General features: G+C 45.9%; 1 protein-coding gene across 8 annotated transcripts in view; it reads left to right on the top strand.

The window, feature by feature from the left end:
* Positions 1 to 7,500, top strand: part of LOC143030265 (NAD(+) hydrolase sarm1-like) — a 722,505-nt gene that overhangs the window by 639,597 nt on the left and 75,408 nt on the right. The gene's annotated exons all lie outside the window — the stretch shown is intronic.

Below are 7,500 nucleotides of genomic sequence, written 5' to 3'. Positions count from 1 at the left end.
GCCACCATGGATGCAAGAACAAGAGGGGTCTGCTAGCGTGGTGGTTGGGTGGACAGGCGCGCCGCCGTTGGTGTGCGTGCGGACGGCCTTGCCCGCAATTGACGTCGCCGCCGCCGCTGCCGCCGCTGATGCCGTCGTCGTCGTCGTCTGTCACTCCAGATTGGGTTTCGTTGTTGCCACAGCTTCCCTCTTCGTCTCTTGTTCTCTCCCTCGAATTTGGGTCTTCTTTATCCCATCTCGTTTTGTTGTACAACCAAATTGTCATCCCATCCATCTCTTCTCATTTTCCTATTCCCTTGCCCTTCCCATCCACCTATTTCCCTTCCCTTCCTCTCCCTTCCTTTTTCCTCTCTTTCCTTTCCTTCTCTTTCCTTCAACTCTCACCTCTCTCGTTGCCCTCCCCCTCTCCTAGCTTCTCCTATCATTTCCGCCTTCGCGTGCCTCGTCTTCCACTTGAATGAAGTTCCATTGTGACCAAGGACTAGTCTGGTCCTTGTTTGTAACCACCACTGCCACCACCACCACTACCACCACCGCAACCACCACCAGTACCACCAGCACCAAAACATTCTCATGTTTTAATTTTTTACCCTTTCATCCATCCGTTTCACTCTCTCTCTCTCTCTCTCTCTCTCTCTCTCTCTCTCTCTCTCTCTCTCTCTCTCTCTCTCTCTCTCTCTCTCTCTCTCTCTCTCTCTCTCTCTCTCTCTCTCTCTCAATCTCTATCTCTCTATCTCGACCTCGCCCTCCTTCTTCCAGGAGAGGGACCGCTGTGGAACTCCCCTTGTGTTGTATCCTTACCTCTTCGGGCCTCGCCTCCGTTGCCAGAATGTTTGAGCGGTTCTTTGCTTTCACCAGACCATGACTGAATTATAGTTGATGTAATTACTATCTTCATGAATGAAGGGTTCTACATTAATTACACAAAATTGTTTGGTGTCAGCCAGAGTAAAACAACATGCGCCCCTCGATTTGGAAGAGGTTGATAACCTTCTCTGATGAGCGAAGTGATCATCTTTCTTACATGTATAATTTTCAACTTTTCCTTCTCGACCTCTGTTAATATCACTTTTCGTTTTTTTTTCTTCTAATCAGCTTTGATTTTAAAATGCCACACTGCCTTAAACTTCACGGCAAGACATGTTATGGTTTAATTGTTGAACTCAGCTAATTTGTGTACAGATATATATATATATATATATATATGTATATATATATATATATGTATATATGTATATATATATATATATATATATATATATATATATATTAATGCTTTTGACATTTTGTGGTTTAGGGGGAAAGGGATGGACGAATATAGGAGTTCTGATTATTGTCATTTGAATATTTTGAGCTGAACTTGCTCGCACCCCGAAAACCTGAAGTTGACCTTACCAAAACAAGCAGCAGCAGCAGCAGCAGCAGCAGCAGCAGCAGCAGCTTCCATGGAGGACCTATGCGTGCACTTGATCGTTGTTGACACAAAAGTCTATCATCGTTCATAAGAAGGTGCAGACCCAAGATCTAAGGATATATTTTAGACCTTGGTGCAGACCCATCCTGCACCGAACCTCGTCACTCTAGCAAGAATCGTTGGCGCTTGTCCGAAAGTCAACCGTGTCTGTGCGTGTGTGCGTATGTATGTGTGTGTTTATATGTTTTTTGTTATTTTGTGGTTGTAAGGAAGGTAAGGATTGACAATATACGAGTTGTGAGTGGAATGCGCGATCACGAGTGGACTGGGAGCTCATGTTAGGACATATTGTGTAAACAAGAGTGTGTATGAGTAGTTAATGGGCATATTGTATAAATATACTAAGCGCGCGTACCGTACTTACGTAAGCAACTCGGTGGCTGGCAGAAGAGGATGCCAGCATCGTAAAACAAGGAACAGCGTGCCAACCGGCCAGGGTTGCTAGACCTGTTGGTGCTGAACATTTCCCCCTTCGTGGTCGAATTTGTCATGGCTCTTCCCCCCTCTTTTTTTTTCCCCTCCTTCACACCCGAACGTACACCCTTTCGCAGTTACATACTGACGTCGCGTCGTCAGCTGTTGCTGATTTCTGGTTTGTTTCTCCTCATCCTTATCTTATCAGCAGCAGCACCCGTCCGAACACATCAATCCTGCCCACTTCTTTACGCGAAAGAGACGAGGAACGGGAGAGTAATTAAGAGATGAGGATAGAAGAGAAAGTGGAGGACAGGGAGTTAGGAGAGGAAAGTATAGATGAAATGTCGAAAGGATAGGTTAGAGCGAGGTGGGTGAAGGTGCGCAGGGGGAATGAGCTGCTATAGTAGTACGGTAAAAACATTTCACAAAAGTTGTAGTGGGTTAGTAATTAAAGTGCTCTGTAAGCGGTCAGGAAGTCGACTGATTGAACACCTTCAAGGACAATGGAGAGAAGTAGTTTGTGGTACATATTCCCAGGAATACATCGCCGTATTATCCTTCATAATCCAAGATGGCAGAAAGTCCATATTAGTTGTAATGGGTTGCAACTGAGACGTATGAATGAACACAAGGAACAGGAGAGACATTTGGGTCTATGAACGTGTTGGATAATGAGTAGATGAATGATTGATATATAATCATAACAAACCTTACATATGTCTTATTTTTTTTACTGTGTGACGTACTACTGTCTCTGTGGGAAGTTTATTCTGGTCACAGACTACGTGCTTGTTGAAATTGTAATACCCTTTAATTCCCCTGTGGTAGCAAGAACATAAAGGAAGTATTTGTCCAGCGTTTCTGTCCATGGAACCAGTATCCCGTATCACTCCGAAGAGATAATTCATAGTACCGGTAAAGGGACGTTAGCAAAGGATAGTAGCAGAACGTAGGGATTAGTAGAAGTTAAGAGGTGATCAGTGTCTTTGAGTAGACCAGAACGAAAGGATAAGTGCTACTTGGAACGGAAGGTACTACGTGACCCCCGATTTGTATTTAGTTTGAAAAAAAATTCCAACCGTAATGTTGACACTGTCCTTGAAAATCTTGAAGGTCTTGGTTAAGTACTCTTTCAGAATTGCTGTTTCTATTAACCCTTTCTATCCGGAAGGGATTTCCCCGAGGCTGAACGGAAATGCCTGGTGGCAACTACAATAGAACAATTTAAGTCCCAAGACACAGCGAAGGAGAGAAGAACATACCATTTTGCTTGTCACAGGTCACTTGTATATCATATATTACTAGATCGGGCACTGGTCTTTATGATATTGTATTTAATTAGATTTGGAGACGTTTCTGAAACACTGATTCGCTCTGTCAGAAAATTAGGGTAAACAAAAGAACATAAGAACAAAAGAATAAAGAAGACTGCAAGAGACCATAAGGCCTACACTAGGCAGCTCCGTATCCATCACCACCTGTGCTGCAGCTTCGACGGGACATGTTGTGACACTATGTCAGTAGAGTGAAACAAGAGCAAAAGTCCCTAAGAGCGTTTAATGGCAGTATATACGAATCAATACGTGGTCCTATCGCCGTATCAGTTTTTTTTCCCATTCATATAAGTATTGCATGTTTTATACAATTGTTCTTTATTTTCTTCGTAGTGTTTTCCTTTTGATGGATCTTTGACCAATTGTGAATCCCCTGTAGAAAAAGGGGAACAGAAAAAAGTGTAAATCAATTTGTCTATAGCGCAGTCAATGTTGAACAGCGTGGTCATTCCCTGCGCATGCCTACCCCCGACACACACACACACACACACACACACACACACACACACACACACACACACACACACACACACACACACACACACACACACACTCACTCACTCACTCACTCACTCACTCACTCACTCTCTCTCTCTCTCTCTCTCTCTCTCTCTCTCTCTCTCTCTCTCTCTCTCTCTCTCTCTCTCTCTCTCTCTCTCTCTTCCTTTCTTTCTTTCTTTCTTTCTGTCTATATTTCCGTCTCTCCCTCCTCAACCGTATCCCCTCCGGAAAAACGAGTCGGTTTCAAGAGACGAAGAATGTTATAAAATCTCTTCCGTCCGCGTTTCTTTGTACCTGTGCTTGGAATTCAGATCCGCTTACACCGTCCCGTCGGCACTATGGCGACACTTGTCCAGGCAGAACTCCTTTTGAGGAAGCCGGGCACCACATAGCGTTGGCCGTACCCGGCTCTTCGATCCAGCTCAGTACCACTGAGTAATTTTGTGTGTGTGTGTGTGTGTGTGTGTGTGTGTGTGTGTGTGTGTGTGTGTGTGTGTGTGTGTGTGTGTGTGTGTGTGTGTGTGTGTGTGTGTGTGTGTGTGTGTGTGTGTGTGTGTATGTATGTATGTGTGTGTGTGTGTGTGTGTGAGTGAGAGAGAGAGATTCTGCATGCATGTGTGTGTGTGTGTGTGTGTGTGTGTGTGTGTGTGTGTGTGTGTGTGTGTGCGTGTGTGTGTGTGAGTGAGTCAGTCAATCAACCAGTCTGCCTTTCAATCAATCAGTCCGTCTTTCAGTCAGCCATTCAGTCAACCCATTAGTCATAATAAACATGCCAATCCTTTAGCCCTTTGTGAATACTGAAGCAACGTGTCCATCCAAGTGGGAGGAAAACTCGAGCAGCCAGCGGTCCCGGTTCAGGATGGCGGCGGCGGCGGCGGCGGCGGCGGCGGCAGGGACGAGACCCGACGGTGGCACCAGCGAGGAACACTTTCTCCTCTGGGATTTTTCGAAGGTCTCCTTTCCATTGTAATGACGTAGGTTGGCAACGCCCCTAATCGTGGAAACCCACAAATTCTCAGGATCGGACTGTCATTGAAACTCGGGGACGGGAATTGGGATTTATATGAATGGAGTCTACGGTTTCTCTTTTTGGGAAATTATTTTATTTATGAGGTCTCATTCGTGCTGCTTGTTGGGGGAGCCATAGGTTTTCCGCCCAATCGCGATGATCCAACCATCGTCAAGGTTGCCTGGTTTCCTGCTTTCACATATACCCCATACTTATGTAGTGTTGTACTTTAGCCTTGTAGAGACCCACTTCATCACTGAATGAAATCCGAATTGTTGTTACATTTGTCTATGTGATCATCTAAGAGTCATTGGAGCCCAGGTTATGAAACATTGTAATTTAGAGACTAACCTTTGCGTGCATTGGTTGTTCCCAGAGGCAGACATGATATACACAGGTGCTGGGTTGATTTAATGCAGTGGCAGAAATCAACAGTTAGCTTTTTATCTTGTTGGGTGAGGCGTTCCGTTAGCACAAAATATACGCCCACACGAGAAATCGCGCTTAAACACCACACACACACACACACACACACACACACACACACACACACACACACACACACACACACACACACACACACACACACACACACACACACACACACACACACACACACACACACACACACACACACACACACACACACACACACACACACACACACACACACACACACACACACACGATGTATATTTTCAGCAGTAATGCTGCTATACCCAATAAACCGAATATTATCATTATTATTATTACACACACACGGACGCACGCACGCTTACACACACGCACACACACATGCATACACACACACACGCATACACACACATACACGCGCGGGGGTAGGGAGAGAGGGAGAGAGAGAGAGAGAGGGGGAGGGGGAGGGGGTGACGGCTGGGTTTAGTGCAGGGTTGGGTTACTAAACAAGTGGAGTTGTATTTGTCCAGATTTTGGAGGACTATGTTTTACATCGGTTAGTAGTACCCGTCGTACTTTAAGTGTATCATAATAACCCAAAGCCAGGGGCAAGAAGGGAAAACAACCAGCGGAAACACGTGCACCCCTTCTGTGAGGAGTTGGCAGAAGGATGGGTTGACGAAGTGATAGATAGATGAAATATTTCATGAGGACGACGACGGTCTTTTCCTCTGTGCAGTGAGGGCGAGTCAAACAGCCATATATGGTCTAGTCGAACTAATGTCGACACATCATGCCTGCAGACTGCCATCAAAGGGGACACAGGGAAAGAAGAAACAGAATTGTGTATGATGGAGATACGTTCCTCTAAGGTTAATTAAATCATCTGGTGTCAGTCGAGATAGTTTACTAGATTTACTCGAGTTAGTTTGTGAATGTTAACTTACAGGCCAGAAGAGCTCTGGTTACCCTCACAACTGCAGCCTTAGGTAAGATCGCGTTGAAGAGCTCTTATACGTCTTCTAGTTATTGGGACGAAAATTGCGAGAAGGTTCTTCAGCCTCATAGGAAGGACAACGTCGCTGGCAACAAGAGTAGATCCCATTCCAACGAAACAGGCAGAACAGAAAACATACCTCCACCCCCAGCTGCTGCACCCCACACGACTCTTGGATACGTCAGCAATAAAACTGGGATTTGGAAACGTATACCCCTTGTGTGTGTTTGTGTGTATATGTGCGCGATCTTCGTGTGTGTACGTGCGTGTGTGTGTGTGTGTGTGTGTGTGTGTGTGTGTGTGTGTGTGTGTGTGTGTGTGTGTGTGTGTGTGTGTGTGTGTGTGTGTGTGTGTGAGTGTATGTGTGTGTGTGTGTGTGTGTGTGTGTGTGTGTGTGTGTGTATGTGTGTGTGTGTGAGTGTATGTGTGTGTGTGTGTGTGTGTGTGTGTGTGTGTGTGTGTGTGTGTGTGTGTGTGCGCACGCGTTCGTGCGTGCTTGTGTGTATGTGTTTGTGTGTGTGCGCACATGCTCATGCGTGTTTGTGTGTGTGTGTGTGTGTGTGTGGGTGTGGGTGTGGGTGTACCAATTTGCATATATTATATGCATGTGCCTGCGTGTGTATATGTAAGCAACCACCTGTGTATTTACGGTGCGCTAGCGTGTGTGTACGTGTTTGTGCATGCATGTATTTGAAACACGCTTTTAGTTCCAATGGGTTTACAACAGCTGGACCTAACTAGAGGGAAATCCAGCGTTGTTGAGGCCATGCACGGCGTATTAATCGACAAAGCGCGTTAACTAACGCCTGGACACGACGTCTGAAGCAACACTTCTCCCGAATATAATTGTTATTCATAGTCGTGTTCCGAGAAGCACATAGGCCGGTTCACTCACAATGAGGAGGTCGCTCATGTAAACAAATAATTGTGACTAATAAGCAATTTATGTAAGGACGGAAACCTCCGTCTCGCATGGCAGGTCCGTCATGGCGGCTAGGTAATGCCTCATCCGCTCTTTCTACGTCATGCCTACGTCATTCGAGCCCATACGCGCCACTCATTCTCTTTCTCACACACACGCACGCACGCACACACACGCACGCACACACACGCACACACACACACACACACACACACACACACACACACACACACACACACACACACACACACACACACACACACACACACACACACACACACACACACACACACACTCCCACCGTGACCTGCCTCTCTCTCCCTCTCTCTCTCTCTCTCTCTCTCTCTCTCTCTCTCTCTCTCTCTCTCTCTCTCTCTCTCTCTCTCTCTCTCTCTCTCTCTCTCTCTCTCTCTCACACACACACACACACAC

Source organism: Oratosquilla oratoria, chromosome 1, assembly GCF_046742065.1.
Source record: "Oratosquilla oratoria isolate Oo_2021 chromosome 1, ASM4674206v1, whole genome shotgun sequence".
In the NCBI taxonomy this organism is placed as follows: Eukaryota; Metazoa; Arthropoda; class Malacostraca; order Stomatopoda; family Squillidae; genus Oratosquilla; species Oratosquilla oratoria.
Note: the sequence above shows the minus strand (reverse complement) of the source record. Positions and strands in the feature narration are given on the sequence as shown.